Source organism: Mesoplodon densirostris, unplaced genomic scaffold, assembly GCF_025265405.1.
Source record: "Mesoplodon densirostris isolate mMesDen1 unplaced genomic scaffold, mMesDen1 primary haplotype scaffold_35, whole genome shotgun sequence".
Classification (NCBI taxonomy): Eukaryota; Metazoa; Chordata; class Mammalia; order Artiodactyla; family Ziphiidae; genus Mesoplodon; species Mesoplodon densirostris.
Window position 1 is genome coordinate 8,470,381 of NW_026778195.1, and position 19,531 is coordinate 8,489,911.

General features: G+C 43.5%; 1 pseudogene; it reads left to right on the plus strand.

Annotated features, from left to right (window-relative positions):
• Positions 1–17,771: 17,771 nt before the first annotated feature.
• LOC132482921 (ferritin light chain-like) lies at positions 17,772–18,778 on the plus strand (annotated as a pseudogene).
• Positions 18,779–19,531: the final 753 nt, after the last annotated feature.

Sequence of the window (19,531 nt, forward strand, 5' to 3'; positions counted from 1 at the left end):
TGTGATGAGAAGACCATGGATAATTGTGATGATGAGCGTCAGGGGGTGTTGTGATGATAAGTGCTATGCAACATTGTGATCACCAGGGTTTGGAGCATTGTGATGACAGAGGTCCTGCAGCATTTTGATTTCATTGTGATGACAATAGCCTGAAGCATTATGATGATGGGCATGGTGCATTTTGATGAAACGGTTCATGGAGCATTTTGATGAAAATGGGCATGGAGCATTGTGATTACAGGGTTCTTGGAGCTTTGTGATGACAAGGGCATGAAGCATTGTGATGAGAAGTCCATGGAACATACTGATGACATACGTCATGAAGGTTTGTGATGACAAGGGCATGGAGCATTGTGATTACAGGTGTCTTGGTGCATTGCGATAAAATGGGCATGGGTCATGGTGATGAAAAAGGCATGGAGCCTTGTCATGACAGGGTTCATGGAGCATACTGACGACAAGTGTCAGGGAGCATTGTGATGACAAGTGCATTGAGAATTGTGATGACAAAGGTCAAGGAGCATTGTGATGAGAAGACCATGGATAATTGTGATGATGAGCGTCATTGGGTGTTGTGATGATAAGTATTATGCAACATTTTGATCACCAGGGTTTGGAGCATTGTGATGACAGAGGTCCTGGATCATTTTGATTTCATAGTGATGACAATAGACTGAAGCATTATGATGATGGGCATGGTGCATTGTGATGACAGGGTTCATGGAGCATTGAGATGAAAAGGGGCATGGAGCATTGTGATTACAGGGGTCTTGGAGAATTGTGATGACAGGGGCATGGAGCCTTGTGATGAGAAGTCCATGTAACATTCTGATGACATGCGTCATGGAGCTTGTAATGACAAGGCATGGAGCATTGTGTTTACATTGGTCTTGGAGCATTGCTATGAAAAGGGCAGTGGTCAATGTGATGAAAATGGCATGGAGCCTTGTCATGACAGGGTTAATGGAGCATACTGACTACAAGTGTCAGGGAGCATTGTGATGACAAGTACATTGAGAATTGTGATGACAAAGGTCAAGGAGAATTGTGATGAGAAGACCATGGATAATTGTGATGATGAGCGTCATTGGGTGTTGTGATGATAAGTATTATGCAACATTTTGATCACCAGGGTTTGGAGCATTGTGATGACAGAGGTCATGGAGCATTTTGATTTCATTGTGATGACAATAGACTGAAGCATTAGGATGATGGGCATGGTGCCTTGTGATGACAGGGTTCATGGAGCATTGAGATGAAAAGGGGCATGGAGCATTGTGATTACAGGGGTCTTGGAGAATTGTGATGATAAGGGCATGGAGCCTTGTGATGAGAAGTCCATGGAACATTCTGATGACATGCGTCATGGCGCTTGTGATGAAAAGGGCATGGAGCATTGTGTTTACATTGGTCTTGGAGCATTGCGATGAAAAGGGCATGGGTCATTGTGATGAAAATGGCATGGAGCCTTGTCATGACAGGGTTCATGGAGCATACTGACTACAAGTGTCAGGGAGCATTGTGATGACAAGTGTATTGAGAATTGTGATGACAAAGGTCATGGAGCATTGTGATGAGAAGACCATGGATAATTGTGATGATGAGCGTCAGGGGGTTTTGTGATGATAAGTGCTATGCAACATTGTGATCACCAGGGTTTGGAGCATTGTGATGACAGAGGTCCTGCAGCATTTTGATTTCATTGTGATGACAATAGCCTGAAGCATTATGATGATGGGCATGGTGCATTTTGATGAAACGGTTCATGGAGCATTTTGATGAAAATGGGCATGGAGCATTGTGATTACAGGGTTCTTGGAGCTTTGTGATGACAAGGGCATGAAGCATTGTGATGAGAAGTCCATGGAACATACTGATGACATACGTCATGAAGGTTTGTGATGACAAGGGCATGGAGCATTGTGATTACAGGTGTCTTGGTGCATTGCGATAAAATGGGCATGGGTCATGGTGATGAAAAAGGCATGGAGCCGTGTCATGACAGGGTTCATGGAGCATACTGACGACAAGTGTCAGGGAGCATTGTGATGACAAGTGTATTGAGAATTGTGATGACAACGGTCATGGAGCATTGTGATGAGAAGACCATGGATAATTGTGATGATGAGCGTCATGGGTGTTGTGATGATAAGTGTTATGCAACATTATGATCACCAGGGTTTGGAGCATTGTGATGACAGAGGTCATGGAGCATTTTGATTTCATTGTGATGACAATAGTCTGCAGCATTATGATGATGGGCACGGTGCATTGTGATGACAGGGTTCATGGAGCATTGAGATGAAAATGGGCATGGAGCATTGTGATTACAGGGGTCTTGGAGCATTGTGATGACAAGGGCATGGAGCCTTGTGATGAGAAGTCCATGGAACATTCTGATGACATGCGTCATGGCGCTTGTGATGACAAGGGCATGGAGCATTGTGTTTACATTGGTCTTGGAGCATTGCGATGAAAAGGGCATGGGTCATTGTGATGAAAATGGCATGGAGCCTTGTCATGACAGGGTTAATGGAGCATACTGACTACAAGTGTCAGTGAGCATTGTGATGACAAGTGTATTGAGAATTGTGATGACAAAGGTCATGGAGCATTGTGATGAGAAGACCATGGATAATTGTGATGATGAGCGTCAGGGGGTGTTGAGATGATAAGTGTTATGCAACATTGTGATCACCAGGGTTTGGAGCATTGTGATGACAGAGGTCCTGCAGCATTTTGATTTCATTGTGATGACAATAGCCTGAAGCATTATGATGATGGGCATGGTGCATTTTGATGAAACGGTTCATGGAGCATTTTGATGAAAATGGGCATGGAGCATTGTGATTACAGGGTTCTTGAAGCTTTGTGATGACAAGGGCATGAAGCATTGTGATGAGAAGTCCATGGAACATACTGATGACATACGTCATGAAGGTTTGTGATGAAAAGGGCATGGAGCATTGTGATTACAGGGGGCTTGGAGCACTGTGATGAAAAGGGCATTGGTCATTGTGACTAAAAAGTCATGGAGCCTTGTCATGACAGGGTTGATGGAGCATACTGACGACAAGTGTCAGGGAGCATTGTGATGACAAGTGTATTGAGAATTGTGATGACAAAGTTCTTGGAGCATTGTGATGAGAAGACCATGGCTAATTGTGATGATGAGCGTCATGGGGTGTTTTGATGATAAGTGTTATGCAACATTGTGATCACCAGGGTTTGGAGCATTGTGATGACAGAGGTCATGGAGCATTTTGATTTCATTGTGATGACAATATCCTGAAGCATTATGATGATGGGCATGGTGCATTGTGATGACTAGGTTCATGGAGCATTGAGATGAAAAGGGGCATGGAGCACTGTGATTACAGGGGTCTTGGAGCATTGTGATGACAAGGGCCTGGAGCATTGTAATGAGAAATCCATGGAACATTCTGATGACATGCGTCATGCAGCTTTGTGATGACAACCGCATGGAGCATTGGGATTACAGGGGTCTTGGAGCATTGCGATGAAAAGGGCATGGGTCATTGTGATGAAAAAGGCATGGAGCCTTGCCAAGACAGGGTTCATGGAGAATACTGACGACAAGTTTCAGGGAGCATTGTGATGACAAGTGTATTGAGAATTGTGATGACAAAGGTCTTGGAGCATTATGATGAGAAGACCATGGATAATTGTGAGGATGAGCGTCATGGGGTGTTTTGATGATAAGTGTTATGCAACATTGTGATCACCAGGATTTGGAGCATTGTGATGACAGAGGTCATGGAGCATTTTGATTTCATTGTGATGACAATAGCCTGAAGCATTATGATGATGGGCATGGTGCATTGTGATGACAGGTTTCATGGAGCATTGAGATGAAAAGGGGCATGGAGCATTGTGATTAAAGGGGTCTTGGAGCATTGTGATGACAAGGGCATGGAGCCTTGTGATGAGAAGTCCATGGAACATTTTGATGACATGCGTCATGTAGCTTTGTGATGACAAGGGTATGGAGCATTGTGATTACATTGGTCTTGGAGCATTGCGATGAAAAGGGCATGGGTCATTGTGATTAAAAATGCTTGGAGCCTTGTCATGACAGTGTTCATTGAGCATACTGACGACAAGTGTCAGGGAGCATTGTGATGACAAGTGTATTGAGAACTGTGATGACAAAGGTCATGGAGCATTTTGATGAGAAGACCATGGATAATTGTGATGATGAGCGTCATGGGGTGTTGTGATGGTAAGTGTTATGCAACATTGGGATCACCAGGGTTTGGAGCATTGTGATGACAGAGGTCATGGAGCATTTTGATTTCATTGTGATGACCATAGCCTGAAGCATTATGATGATGGGAATGGTGCATTGTGATGACAGGGTTCATGGAGCATTGAGATGAAAAGGTGCATGGAGCATTGTGATTACAGGGGGCTTGGAGCATTGTGATGACAAGGGCATGAAGCATTGTGTTGAGAAGTCCATGGAACATACTGATGACATGCGTCATGAAGATTTGTGATGACAAGGGCATGGAGCATTGTGATTACAGGGGTCTTGGAGCATTGCGATGAAAAGGGCATGGATCACTGTGATGAAAAAGGCATGGAGCCTTGTCATGACAGGGTTCATGGAGCATACTGACGACAAGTGTCAGGGAGCATTGTGATGATAAGTGTATTGAGAATTGTGATGACAAAGGTCATGGAGCATTGTGATGAGAAGACCATGGATAATTGTGATGATGAGCGTCATTGGGTGTTGTGATGATAAGTATTATGCAACATTTTGATCACCAGGGTTTGGAGCATTGTGATGACAGAGGTCATGGAGCATTTTGATTTCATAGTGATGACAATAGACTGAAGCATTATGATGATGGGCATGGTGCATTGTGATGACAGGGTTCATGGAGCATTGAGATGAAAAGGTGCATGGAGCATTGTGATTACAGGGGGCTTGCAGCATTGTGATGACAAGGGCATGAAGCATTGTGTTGAGAAGTCCATGGCACATACTGATGACATGCGTCATGAAGATTTGTGATGACAAGGGCATGGAGCATTGTGATTACAGGGGTCTTGGAGCATTGCGATGAAAAGGGCATGGATCACTGTGATGAAAAAGGCATGGAGCCTTGTCATGACAGGGTTCATGGAGCATACTGACGACAAGTGTCAGGGAGCATTGTGATGATAAGTGTATTGAGAATTGTGATGACAAAGGTCATGGAGCATTGTGATGAGAAGACCATGGATAATTGTGATGATGAGCGTCATGGGGTGTTGTGATGATAAGTGTTATGCAACACTGGGAGCAACAGCGTTTGGAGCACTGTGATGACAGAGGTCGTGGAACATTTTGAGTTCATTGTGATGACAATAGTCTGAAGCATTATGATGATGGGCACGGTGCATTGTGATGACACGGTTCATAGAGAATTGAGATTAAAAGGGGCATGGAGCATTGTGATTACAGGGGTATTGGAGAATTGTGATGACAGGGGCATGGAGCCTTGTGATGAGAAGTCCATGTAACATTCTGATGACATGCGTCATTGAGCTTGTAATGACAAGGGCATGGAGCATTGTGTTTACATTGGTCTTGGAGCATTGCGATGAAAAGGGCATGGGTCATTGTGATGAAAATGGCATGGAGCCTTGTCATGACAGGGTTAATGGAGCATACTGACTACAAGTGTCAGGGAGCATTGTGAGGACAAGTGTATTGAGAATTGTGATGACAAAGGTCATGGAGCATTGTGATGAGAAGACCATGGATAATTGTGATGATGAGCGTCAGGTGGTGTTGAGATGATAAGTGTTATGCAACATTGTGATCACCAGGGTTTGGAGCATTGTGATGACAGAGGTCCTGCAGCATTTTGATTTCATTGTGATGACAATAGCCTGAAGCATTATGATGATGGGCATGGTGCATTTTGATGAAACGGTTCATGGAGCATTTTGAAGAAAATGGGCATGGAGCATTGTGATTACAGGGTTCTTGGAGCTTTGTGATGACAAGGGCATGAAGCATTGTGATGAGAAGTCCATGGAACATACTGATGACATACGTCATGAAGGTTTGTGATGAAAAGGGCATGGAGCATTGTGATTACAGGGGGCTTGGAGCACTGTGATGAAAAGGGCATTGGTCATTGTGACGAAAAAGTCATGGAGCCTTGTCATGACAGGGTTGATGGAGCATACTGACGACAAGTGTCAGGGAGCATTGTGATGACAAGTATATTGAGAATTGTGATGACAAAGTTCTTGGAGCATTGTGATGAGAAGACCATGGCTAATTGTGATGATGAGCGTCATGGGGTGTTTTGATGATAAGTGTTATGAAACATTGTGATCACCAGGGTTTGGAGCATTGTGATGACAGAGGTCATGGAGCATTTTGATTTCATTGTGATGACAATATCCTGAAGCATTATGATGATGGGCATGGTGCATTGTGATGACTAGGTTCATGGAGCATTGAGATGAAAAGGGGCATGGAGCACTGTGATTACAGGAGTCTTGGAGCACTGTGATGACAAGGGCATGAAGCATTGTGATGAGAAGTCCATGGAACATTCCGATGACATGCTTCACGGAGATTTGTGATGACAAGGGCATGGAGCATTGTGATTACAGGGGTCTTGGAGCATTGTGATGAAAAGGGCATGGAGCATTGTGATGAGAATACCATGGAACATTCTGATGACATGCGTCATGGAGCTTTGTGATGAGAAGGGCATGAAGCATTGTGATTACAGGGGTCTTGGAGCACTGTGATGAAAAGGGCATGGATCATTGTGATGAAAAAGGCATGGAGCCATGTCATGACAGGTTTCATGGAGCATAATGACGACAAGTGTCAGGGAGCATTGTGATGACGAGTGTATTGTGAATTGTGATGACAAAGTTCATGGAACATTGTGATGAGAAGACCATGGATAATTTTGATGATGAACGTCATGGGGTGTTGTATTGATAAGTGTTATGCAACATTGTGATCACCAGGGTTTGGAGCATTGTGATCACAGAGGTCATGGAGCATTATGATTTCATTGTGATGAAAATAGCCTGAAGCATTACGATGATGGGCATGGTGCATTGAGATGTCAGGGTTCCTGGAGCATTAAGATGAAAAGGAGCATGGAGCATTGTGATTACAGGGGTCATGGAGCATTGTGATGACAAGGGCATGGAGCATTGTGATGAGAAGTCCATAGAACATCCTGATGACATGTGTCATGGAGCTTTGTGATGACAATGGCTTGGAGCATTGTGATTACAGCGGTCTTGGAGCATTGCGATGAAAAGGGCAGGGGTCATTGTGATGAAAAAGGCATGGAGCCTTGTCATGCCAGGGTTCTTGGAGCATACTGACGACAAGTGTCAGGGAGCATTGTGATGACAAGTGTATTGAGAACTGTGATGACAAAGGTCATGGAGCATTTTGATGAGAAGACCATGGATAATTGTGATGATGAGTGTCATGGGGTGTTGTGATGGTAAGTGTTATGCAACACTGGGATCACCAGGGTTTGGAGCATTGTGATGACAGAGGTCATGGAGCATTTTGATTTCATTGTGATGACAATAGCCTGAAGCATTATGATGATGGGCACGGTGCATTGTGATGACAGGGTTCATGGAGCATTGAGATGAAAAGTTGCATGGAGCATTGTGATTACAGGGGGCTTGCAGCATTGTGATGACAAGGGCATGAAGCATTGTGTTGAGAAGTCCATGGAACATACTGATGACATGCGTCATGAAGATTTGTGATGACAAGGGCATGGAGCATTGTGATTACAGGGTTCGTGGAGCATTGCGATGAAAAGGGCATGGATCACTGTGATGAAAATGGCATGGAGCCTTGTCATGACAGGGTTCATGGAGCATACTGACGACAAGTGTCAGGGAGTATTGTGATGATAAGTGTATTGAGAATTGTGATGACAAAGGTCATGGAGCATTGTGATGAGAAGACCATGGATAATTGTGATGATGAGCATCATGGGGTGTTTAGATAATAGGTGTTATGCAACATTGTGATCACCAGGGTTTGGAGCATTGTGATGACAGAGGTCATGGAGCATTTTGATTGCATAGTGATGACAATAGACTGAAGCATTATGATGATGGGCATGGTGCATTGTGATGACAGGGTTCATGGAGCATTGAGATGAAAAGGGGCATGGAGCATTGTGATTACAGGGGTCTTGGAGAATTGTGATGACAGGGGCATGGAGCCTTGTGATTAGATGTCCATGTAACATTCTGATGACATGCATCATGGAGCTTGTGATGACAAGGGCATGGAGCTTTGTGTTTACATTGGTCTTGGAGCATTGCTATGAAAAGGGCATGGGTCATTGTGATGAAAACGGCATGGAGCCTTGTCATGACAGGGTTAATGGAACATACTGACTACAAGTGTCAGGGAGCATTGTGATGACAAGTGCATTAAGAATTGTGATGACAAAGGTCATGGAGCATTGTGATGAGAAGACCTTGGATAATTGTGATGATGAGCGTCATTGGGTGTTGTTATGATAAGTATTATGCAACATTTTGATCACCAGGGTTTGGAGCATTGTGATGACAGAGGTCATGGAGCATTTTGATTTCATTGTGATGACAATAGACTGAAGCATTAGGATGATGGGCATGGTGCCTTGTGATGACAGGGTTCATGGAGCATTGAGATGAAAAGGGGCATGGAGCATTGTGATTACAGGGGTCTTGGAGAATTGTGATGATAAGGGCATGGAGCCTTGTGATGAGAAGTCCATGGAACATTCTGATGACATGCGTCATGGCGCTTGTGATGACAAAGGCATGGAGCATTGTGTTTACATTGGTCTTGGAGCATTGCGATGAAAAGGACATGGGTCATTTTGATGAAAATGGCATGGAGCCTTGTCATGACAGGGTTAATGGAGCATACTGACGACAAGTGTCAGGGAGCATTGTGATGACAAGTGTATTGAGAATTGTGATGACAAAGTTCATGGAGCATTGTGATGAGAAGACCATGGATAATTGTGATGATGAGCATCATGGGGTGTTTAGATAATAGGTGTTATGCAACATTGTGATCACCAGGGTTTGGAGCATTGTGATGACAGAGGTCATGGAGCATTTTGATTTCACTGTGATGACAATAGACTGAAGCATTATGATGATGGGCATGGTGCATTGTGATGACAGGTTTCATGGAGCATTGAGATGAAAAGTGCATGGAGCATTGTGATTACAGGTGTCTTGGAGCATTGTGATGACAATGGCATGGAGCCTTGTGATGAGAAGTCCATGGAACATTCTGATGACATGCATCATGTAGGTTTGTGATGACAAGGGCATGGATCACTGTGATGAAAAAGGCATGGAGCCTTGTCATGCCAGGGTTCACTGAGCATACTGAGGACAAGTGTCAGGGAGCATTGTGATGACAAGTGTATTGAGCATTGTGAGGACAAAGGTCATGGAGCATTGTGATGAGAAGACAATGGATAAATGTGATGATGAGCATCATGGGGTGTTGTGATGATAAGTGTTATGCAACATTGTGATAACCAGGGTTTGGAGCATTGTGATGACAGAGGTCATGGAGCATTTTGATTTCATTGTGATGAGAATAGCTTGAAGCATTATGATGATGGGCATGGTGCATTGTGATGACAAGGTTCATGGAGCATTGAGATGAAAAGGGGCATTGAGCATTGTGATTACAGGGGTCTTGGAGCATTGTGATGACAAGGGCATGGAGCATTGTGATGAGAAGTCCATGGAACATTCTGATGACATGCGTTATGGAGCTTTGTGATGACAAGGGCATGTTGCATTGTGATGACAGGGGTCTTGGAGCATTGCGATGAAAAGGGCATGGATCACTGTGATGAAAAAGGCATGGAGCCTTGTCATGACAGGGTTCATGGAGCATACTGACGAAAAGTGTCAGGGAGCATTGTGATGACAAGTGTATTGAGAATTGTGATGACAAAGGTCATGGAGCATTGTGATGAGAAGACCATGGATAATTGTGATGATGAGTGTCATGGGGTGTTTTGATGATAAGTGTTATGCAACATTGTGATCACCAGGGTTTGGATCATTGTGATGACAGAGGTCATGGAGCATTTTGATTTCATTGTGATGACAATAGCCTGAAGCACTATGATGATGGGCACGGTGCATTGTGATGACAGGGTTCATGGAGCATTGAGATGAAAAGGGGCATGGAGCATTGTGATTACAGGGGTCTTGGAGCATTGTGATGACAAGGGCATGGAGCATTGTGATGAGAAGTCCATGGAACATTCTGATGACATGCATCATGGAGCTTTGTGATGACAAGGGCATGGAGCATTGTGATTACAGGGGTCTTGGAGCATTGTGATGGAAAGGAAATGGATCATTGTGATGAAAAAGCCATGGAGCCTTGTCATGACAGGGTTAATGGAGCATACTGACAACAAGTGTCAGGGAGCATTGTGATGACAAGTGTATTGAGAATTGTGATGAAAAAGTTCATGGAGCATTGTGATGAGAGGACCATGGATAATTGTGATGATGAGCGTTATGCGGTGTTGTGATGATAAGTGTTATGCAACATTGTGATCATCAGGGTATGGAGCATTGTGATGACAGAGGTCATGGAGCATTTTGATTTCATTGTGATGACAATAGACTGAAGCATTATGATGATGCGCATGGTGCATTGTGATGACAGGGTTCATGGAGCATTGAGATGAAAAGGGGCATGGAGCATTGTGATTACAGGGGTCTTGGAGCATTGTGATGACAAGGGCATGGAGCATTGTGATGAGAAGTCCATGGAACATTCTGATGACATTTGTCATGGAGCTTCGTGATGACAAGGGCATGGAGCATTGTGATTACAGGGGTCTTGGAGCATTGTGATGACAAAGGCATGGAACATTGTGATGAGAAGTCCATGGAACATTCTGATGACAAGCGTCATGGAGCTTTGTGATGACAAGGGCATGGAGCATTGTGATTACAGGGGTCGTGGGGCATTGTGATGAAAAAGGCATGGATCAGGACTTCCGGGTAAGATGGCGGAAGAGTAAGACGCGGAGATCACTTTCCTCCCCACAGATACACCAGAAATACAGCTACACGTGCAACAACTCCTACAGAACAACTACTGAACGCTGGCAGAAGACCCCAGACCTCCCAAAAGGCAAGAAACTCCCCACATACCTGGGTAGGGCAAAGCAGAGAGATTCCCGCAGAGAGGAGCGGTGCCGAGCGGCACTCACCAGCCCGAGAGGCTTGTCTGCTCCCCCGCCAGGGCGGGCGGCGCTGGAGCTGAGGCTCGGGCTTCGGTCAGAGCGCAGGGAGAGGACTGGGACTGGCGGTGAGAACTCAGCCTGAAGGGGGCTAATGTGCCACAGCTAGCCGGGAGGGAGTCCGGGAAAACTCTGGAGCTGCCGAAGAGGCAGGAGACTTTTTCTTCCCTCTTGGTTTCCTGGTGTGCGAGGAGAGGGGATTAAGAGCGCCGCGTAAAGGAGCTCCAGAGACGGGCGCGAGTCGCGGCTGAAAGCGCGGAGCCCAGAGACGGGCGTGGGACGCTGGGGCTGCTGCTGCCGCTGCCAAGAAGCCTGTGTGCGAGCGCAGGACACTGTCCACACCGCCCTTCCGGGAGCCTGTGCAGCCTGCCACTGCCGGGGTCCCGGGATCCAGGGGCGGCTTCCCTGGGAGAACGCACGGCGCGCCCCGGGCTGGTGCAACATCACGCCGACCTCTGCCGCTGCAGGCACGCCCCGCACTCCGTGCCCCTCCCTCCCGCCCGGCCTGAGTGAGCCAGAGTCCCCGAAGAGGCTGCTCCTTTAACCCTGTCCTGTCTGAGCGAAGAACAGACGCCCTCTGGCGACCTACATGCAGAGGCGGGGCCAAATCCAAAGCTGAGACCCAGGAGCTGTGAGAACAAAGAAGAGAAAGGGAAACCTCTCCCAGCAGCCTCAGAAGCAGCGGATTAAAGCTCCACAATCAACTTCATGTACCCTGCATCTGTGGAATACATGAATAGACAACAAATCATCCCAAATTGAGGAGCCAGGAGTCAGTGCTGTGCCTCTGAGGTGGGAGAGCGAACTTCAGGACACTGGTCCACAAGAGACCTCCCAGCTCCACATAATATCAAACGGCGAAAATCTTCCAGAGATCTCCATCTCAACACCAGCACCCAGCTTCACTCAACGACCAGCAAGCTACAGTGCTGGACACCCTATGCCAAACAACTAGCAAGACAGGAACACAACACCACCCATTAGCAGAGAGGCTGCCTCAAATCATAAAAAGTCCGCAAACACCCCAAAACACACCACCAGACGTGGACCTGCCCACCAGAAAGACAAGATCCAGCCTCATCCACCAGAACACAGGCAGTAGTCCCCTCCACCAAGAAGCCTACACAACCCACTAAACCAACCTTAGCCACTGGGGACAGACACCAAAAACAATGGGAACTACGAACCTGCAGCCTGCAAAGAGGAGACCCCAAACACAGTAACATAAGCAAAATGAGAAGACAGAAAAACACACAGCAGGAGAAGGAGCAAGATAAAAACCCACCAGACCTAACAAATGAAGAGGTAATAGGCAGTCTATCTGAAAAAGAATTCAGAATAATGATGGTAAAGATGATCCAAAATCTTGGAAATAGAATAGACAAAATGCAAGAAACAGTTAACAAGGACCTAGAAGAACTAAAGACGAATCAAGCATCGATTAAAAACACAATAAATGAAATAAAAAATACTCTAGATGGGATCAATAGCAGAATAACTGAGGCAGAAGAACGGATAAGTGAGGTGGAAGATAAAATAGTGGAAATAACTGCTGCACAGCAAAATAAAGAAAAAAGAATGAAAAGAACAGAGGACAGTCTCAGAGAGCTCTGGGACAACATTAAACGCACCAACATTCGAATTATAGGGGTTCCAGAAGAAGAAGAGAAAAAGAAAGGGACTGAGAAAATATTTGAAGAGATTATAGTTGAAAACTTCCCTAATATGGGAAAGGAAATAGTTAATCAAGTCCAGGAGGCACAGAGAGTCCCATACAGAATAAATCCAAGGAGAAATACACCAAGACACATATTAATCAAACTGTCAAAAATTAAACACAAAGAAATCATATTAAAAGCAGCAAGGCAAAAACAACAAATAACACACAAGGGAATCCCCATCAGGATAACAGCTGATCTCTCAGTAGAAACTGTACAAGCCAGAAGGGAGTGGCAGGACATACTTAAAGTGATGAAGGAGAAAAACCTGCAACCAAGATTACTCTACCCAGCAAGGATCTCATTCAGATTTGATGGAGAAATTAAAACCTTTACAGACAAGCAAAAGCTGAGAGAGTTCAGCACCACCAAACCAGCTTTACAACAAATGCTAAAGGAACTTCTCTAGGCAAGAAACACAACAGAAGGAAAAGACCTACAATAACGAACCCAAAACAATTAAGAAAATGGGAATAGGAACATACATATCAATAATTACCTTAAATGTAAATGGACTAAATGCTCCCACCAAAAGACACAGACTGGCTGAATGGATACAAAAACAAGACCCATATATATGCTGTCTACAAGAGACCCACTTCAGACCTAGAGATACATACAGACTGAAAGTAAGGGGATGGAAAAAGATATTCCATGCAAATGGAAACCAAAAGAAAGCTGGAGTAGCAATTCTCATATCAGACAAAATAGACTTTAAAATAAAGACTACTAGAAGAGACAAAGAAGGACACTACATAATGATCAAGGGATCAATCCAAGAAGAAGATATAACAATTGTAAATATTTATGCACCAAACATAGGAGCACCTCAATACATAAGGGAAATATTAACAGCCATAAAAGGAGAAATCGACAGTAACACAATCATAGTAGGGGACTTTAACACCCCACTTTCACCAATGGACAGGTCATCCAAAATGAAAATAAATAAGGAAACACAAGCTTTAAATGATACATTAAACAAGATGGACTTAATTGATATTTATAGGACATTCCATCCAAAAACAACAGAATACACATTTTTCTCAAGTGCTCATGGAACATTCTCCAGGATAGATCATATCTTGGGTCACAAATCAAGCCTTGGTAAATTTAAGAAAATTGAAATTGTATCAAGTATCTTTTCCGACCACAATGCTATGAGACTAGATATCAATTACAGGAAAAAAGCTGTAAAACATACAAACACATGGAGGCTAAACAATACACTACTTAATAACGAAGTGATCACTGAAGAAATCAAAGAGGAAATTAAAAAATACCTAGAAACAAATGACAATGGAGACACGACGACCCAAAACCTATGGGATGCAGCAAAAGCAGTTCTAAGAGGGAAGTTTATGGCAATTCAATCACACCTTAAGAAACAGGAAATATCTCGAATAAACAACCTAACCTTGCACCTAAAGCAATTAGAGAAAGAAGAACAAAAACATCCCAAAGTTAGCAGAAGGAAAGAAATCATAAAAATCAGATCAGAAATAAATGAAAAAGAAATGAAGGAAACGATAGCAAAGATCAATAAAACTAAAAGCTGGTTCTTTGAGAAGATAAACAAAATTGATAAACCATTAGCCAGACTCATCAAGAAAAAAAGGGAGAAGACTCAAATCAATAGAATTAGAAATGAAAAAGGAGAAGTAACAACTGACACTGCAGAAATACAAAAGATCATGAGAGATTACTATAAGCAACTCTATGCCAATAAAATGGACAACCTGGAAGAAATGGACAAATTCTTAGAAATGCACAACCTGCCAAGACTGACTCAGGAAGAAATAGAAAATATGAATAGACCAATCACAAGCACTGAAATTGAAACTGTGATTAAAAATCTTCCAACAAACAAAAGCCCAGGACCAGATGGCTTCACAGGCGAATTCTATCAAGCATTTAGAGAAGAGCTAACACCTATCCTTCTCAAACTCTTCCAAAATATAGCAGAGGGAGGAACACTCCCAAACTCATTCTACGAGGCCACCATCACCTTGATACCAAAACCAGACAAGGATGTCACAAAGAAAGAAAACTACAGGCCAATATCACTGATGAACATAGATGCAAAAATCCTCAACAAAATACTAGCAAACAGAATCCAACAGCACATTAAAAGGATCATACACCATGATCAAGTGGGGTTTATTCCAGGAATGCAGGGATTCTTCAATATACGCAAATCAATCAATGTGATACACCATATTAACAAGTTGAAGGAGAAAAACCATATGATCATCTCAATAGATGCAGAGAAAGCTTTTGACAAAATTCAACACCCATTTATGATAAAAACCCTGCAGAAAGTAGGCATAGAGGGAACTTTCCTCAACATAATAAAGGCCATATATGACAAACCCACAGCCAGCATCGTCCTCAATGGTGAAAAACTGAAACCATTTCCACTAAGATCAGGAACAAGACAAGGTTGCCCACTCTCACCACTCTTATTTAACATAGTTTTGGAAGTTTTAGCCACAGCAATCAGAGAAGAAAAGGAAATAAAAGGAATCCAAATGGGAAAAGAAGAAGTAAAGCTGTCACTGTTTGCAGATGACATGATACTATACATAGAGAATCCTAAAGATGCTACCAGAAAACTACTAGAGCTAATCAATGAATTTGGTAAAGTTGCAGGATACAAAATTAATGCACAGAAATCTCTGGCATTCCTATATACTAATGATGAAAAATCTGAAAGTGAAATCAAGGAAACACTCCCATTTACCATTGCAACAAAAAGAAAAAAAATATCTAGGAATAAACCTACCTAAGGAGACAAAAGACCTGTATGCAGAAAATTATAAGACACTGATGAAAGAAATTAAAGATGATACAAATAGATGGAGAGATGTACCATGTTCTTGGATTGGAAGAATCAACATTGTGAAAATGACTCTACTACCCAAAGCAATCTACAGATTCAATGCAATACCTATCAAACTACCAATGGCATTTTTCACAGAACTAGAACAAAAAATTTCACAATTTGTATGGAAACACAAAAGACCCCGAATAGCCAAAGCAATCTTGAGAACGAAAAATGGAGCTGGAGGAATCAGGCTCCCTGACTTCAGACTATACTACAAAGCTACAGTAATCAAGACAGTATGGTACTGGCACAAAAACAGAAAGATAGATCAATGGAACAGGATAGAAAGCCCAGAGATAAACCCACGGACATATGGTCACCTTATCTTTGATAAAGGAGGCAGGAATGTACAGTGGAGAAAGGACAGTCTCTTCAATAAGTGGTGCTGGGAAAACTGGACAGGGACATGTAAAAGTATGAGATTAGATCACTCCCTAACACCATACACAAAAATTAGCTCAAAATGGATTAAAGACCTAAATGTAAGGCCAGAAACTATCAAACTCTTAGAGGAAAACATAGGCAGAACACTCTATGACATAAATCACAGCAAGATCCTTTTTGACCCATCTCCTAGAGAAATGGAAATAAAGACAAAGATAAACACATGGGACCTAATGAAACTTCAAAGCTTTTCCACAGCAAAGGAAACCATAAACAAGACCAAAAGACAACCCTCAGAATGGGAGAAAATATTTGCAAATGAAGCAACTGACAAAGGATTAATCTCCAAAATTTATAAGCAGCTCATGCAGCTCAATAGCAAAAAAACAAACAACCCAATCCAAAAATGGGCAGAAGACCTAAATAGACATTTCTCCACAGAAGATATACAGACAGCCAACAAACACATGAAAGGATGCTCAACATCTTTACTCATTAGAGAAATGCAAATCAAAACTACAATGAGATATCATCTCACACCAGTCAGAATGGCCATCATCAAAAAATCTAGAAACAATAAATGCTGGAGAGGGTGTGGAAAAAAGGGAACACTCTTGCACTGCTGGTGGGAATGTGAATTGGTACAGCCACTATGGAGAACGGTATGGAGGTTCCTTAAAAAACTACAAATAGAACTACCATATGACCCAGCAATCCCACTACTAGGCATATACCCTGAGAAAACCATAATTCAAAAAGAGACATGTACCAAAATGTTCATAGCAGCCCTATTTACAATAGCCCGGAGATGGAAACAACCTAAGTGTCCATCATCGGATGAATGGATAAAGAAGATGTGGCACATATATACAATGGAATATTACTCAGCCATAAAAAGAAATTAAATTGAGCTATTTGTAATGAGGTGGATGGACCTAGAGTCTGTCATACAGAGTGAAGTAAGTCAGAAAGAGAAAGACAAATACTGTATGCTGACACATATATATGGAATTTAAGAAAAAAATGTCATCAAGAACATAGGGGTAAGACAGGAATAAAGACACAGACCTACTAGAGCATGGACTTGAGGATATGGGGAGGGGGAAGGGTAAGCTGTGACAAAGTGAAAGAGCGGCATGGACATATATACACTACCAAATGTAAGGTAGAGAGCTAGTGGGAAGCAGCCGCATAGCACAGGGAGATCAGCTCGGTTCTTTGTGACCGCCTGGAGGGGTGGGATAGGGAGGGTGGGAGGGAGACGCAAAAGGGAGGGGATATGGGAACATATGTATATGTATAACTGATTAAATTTGTAAAATAAAAAAAATAAAAAAATATAGTGAAAAAAAAAAGAAGGAATGCAAGCAGCATTTAGAAGCAGAGAGCAACCCCTTGCTGACAGCCAGCAAGGAAACAGTGAACCTCTGATCTACAGCCTCAAGGAACCAGATTCTGCCAACAATGGGAATGAGTTTGGAAGCAGATTATCTCCCAGACCCTCCATATAAGAGCCCAGCCCAGCCCAGCCAACACCCTGGCTTCAGCCTTGTGTGATCTTATACATAGGATGTAGTTGAACCCACCTAGACTTCTGACCCATAGAACTGTGTGCTCACGAGTGTGTACTGCCTTAAGCTTTGAAATTTGCAGTCATTTGTTATGCAGCAATAGAAAATTAAGAAAAGGACTGATAAGATTCATTCACTGCAGCAGAGGAGGTTAGGGTGTAGGCAGTGTGCTAGGCAGTGCTTTGGATCTGTCTCTTGCTTCAGTAGTGTTTGGGTGGAACAGACCCACATGGACATCCCCTGCTCCAGCCTCTGGTCACCCTCCAACCTTTTTTCCAGTCACAACCTTCAGAATCAGCCACTCAGCTCCCCTTGGTCACCGGGACCAACCAACACCACTTTTTGAGCTTAACTGCTTTCTACCGATCAACCACGAGTTTCCAGATTCGTCAGAATTATCACACTGAGGTGGAGGCCCCTGTCAACCCCCTGGCTGACACACAGCTGAGGGCCTCCTACACCTCCCTCTCTCTGAGCTTCTATTTCGACTGCGACAACGTGGCCCTGGAGGGCATGGGCCACTTTTTCTGTGAATTGGCCAAGGAGAAGTGCGAGGGAGCCAAGCATCTCTTGAAAACACAAAACCAGCGTGGCAGCCGCGCCTTCTTCTAGAATGTGCAGAAGCCATCTCCAGATGAGTGGGATAAAACCCAGGATACTATGGAAGCTGCCGTGCTTGTGGAGGAGAACGTGAACCAGGCCCTTGTGGACCTGCGTGCTCTGGGTTCTGCCCACGCAGACCCCCGCCTCTGTGACTTCCTGGAGAGCCTTGTCTTAGATGAGCAGATTAAACTCATCAAGAAGATGGGTGACCACCTGACCAACCTCCGCAGGCCGGCTGGTCCCCAGGCTGGGCTGGGTGGGTCTCTCTTCGAAAGGCTCACCCTCCAGCATGACTAGGTGCCTCTGGAGCCCAGCGACCTTTGAGGATCCCCTCTGGCGTCAGGGTTTCTGCCTGAAGCCCCTCCCTGCAGCCACTAGGCAGCTTTTTAACTGCCCTGGAGCTCTCTCCCAAGCCTTGGACCAAATGGAAACCATAAAGCTTTTTACAGCAAAAAAAAAAGAGTGGGGTATAGTAAGTAATGCATTATGCTTGGAATACATTGGAGACACTTGGAAAAGCAAGCACTGCTGGCCAGGCGATTTCTCAGCCATGTGAAATCCTTCCTTCATTTGGAAAGTCTTGGACTTGGAACTGTCACTGGTGTTCCTATAGTCTGGCACCTCAAAAGCATGACCATTTAATTTTATTCTCCACAGATAATTTGCAAACATTCAACAAGGGAAGGAAATGGAAGCAGGAAAATTTTTATAACTGGTTTCTTTGTTCAGAGGAATTGTGCTTGCTTACTACTTTGTAATTTGCCCACTAGAGACTAAAGGAAAACTCATTTGGATGTGTACCAAATAAGAAGCAGAAGGTTGCAACTGGATATTATAACTGTCCATTACTTATCTTATTAAAGAGGGATTCAATTTTTCTCAACAATCAAAAGTGGAAACAACACAAATGTCCATCAGCAGATGAATGGATAAACAAAATGTGCTGTATACAGTACAATATCACTCAGCTTTAAAAAGGAAATAAATTCTGATATGCTAAAACACAGATGACATTATGCTCAAAGACATCATGCTAAGTGAAATAAGCCA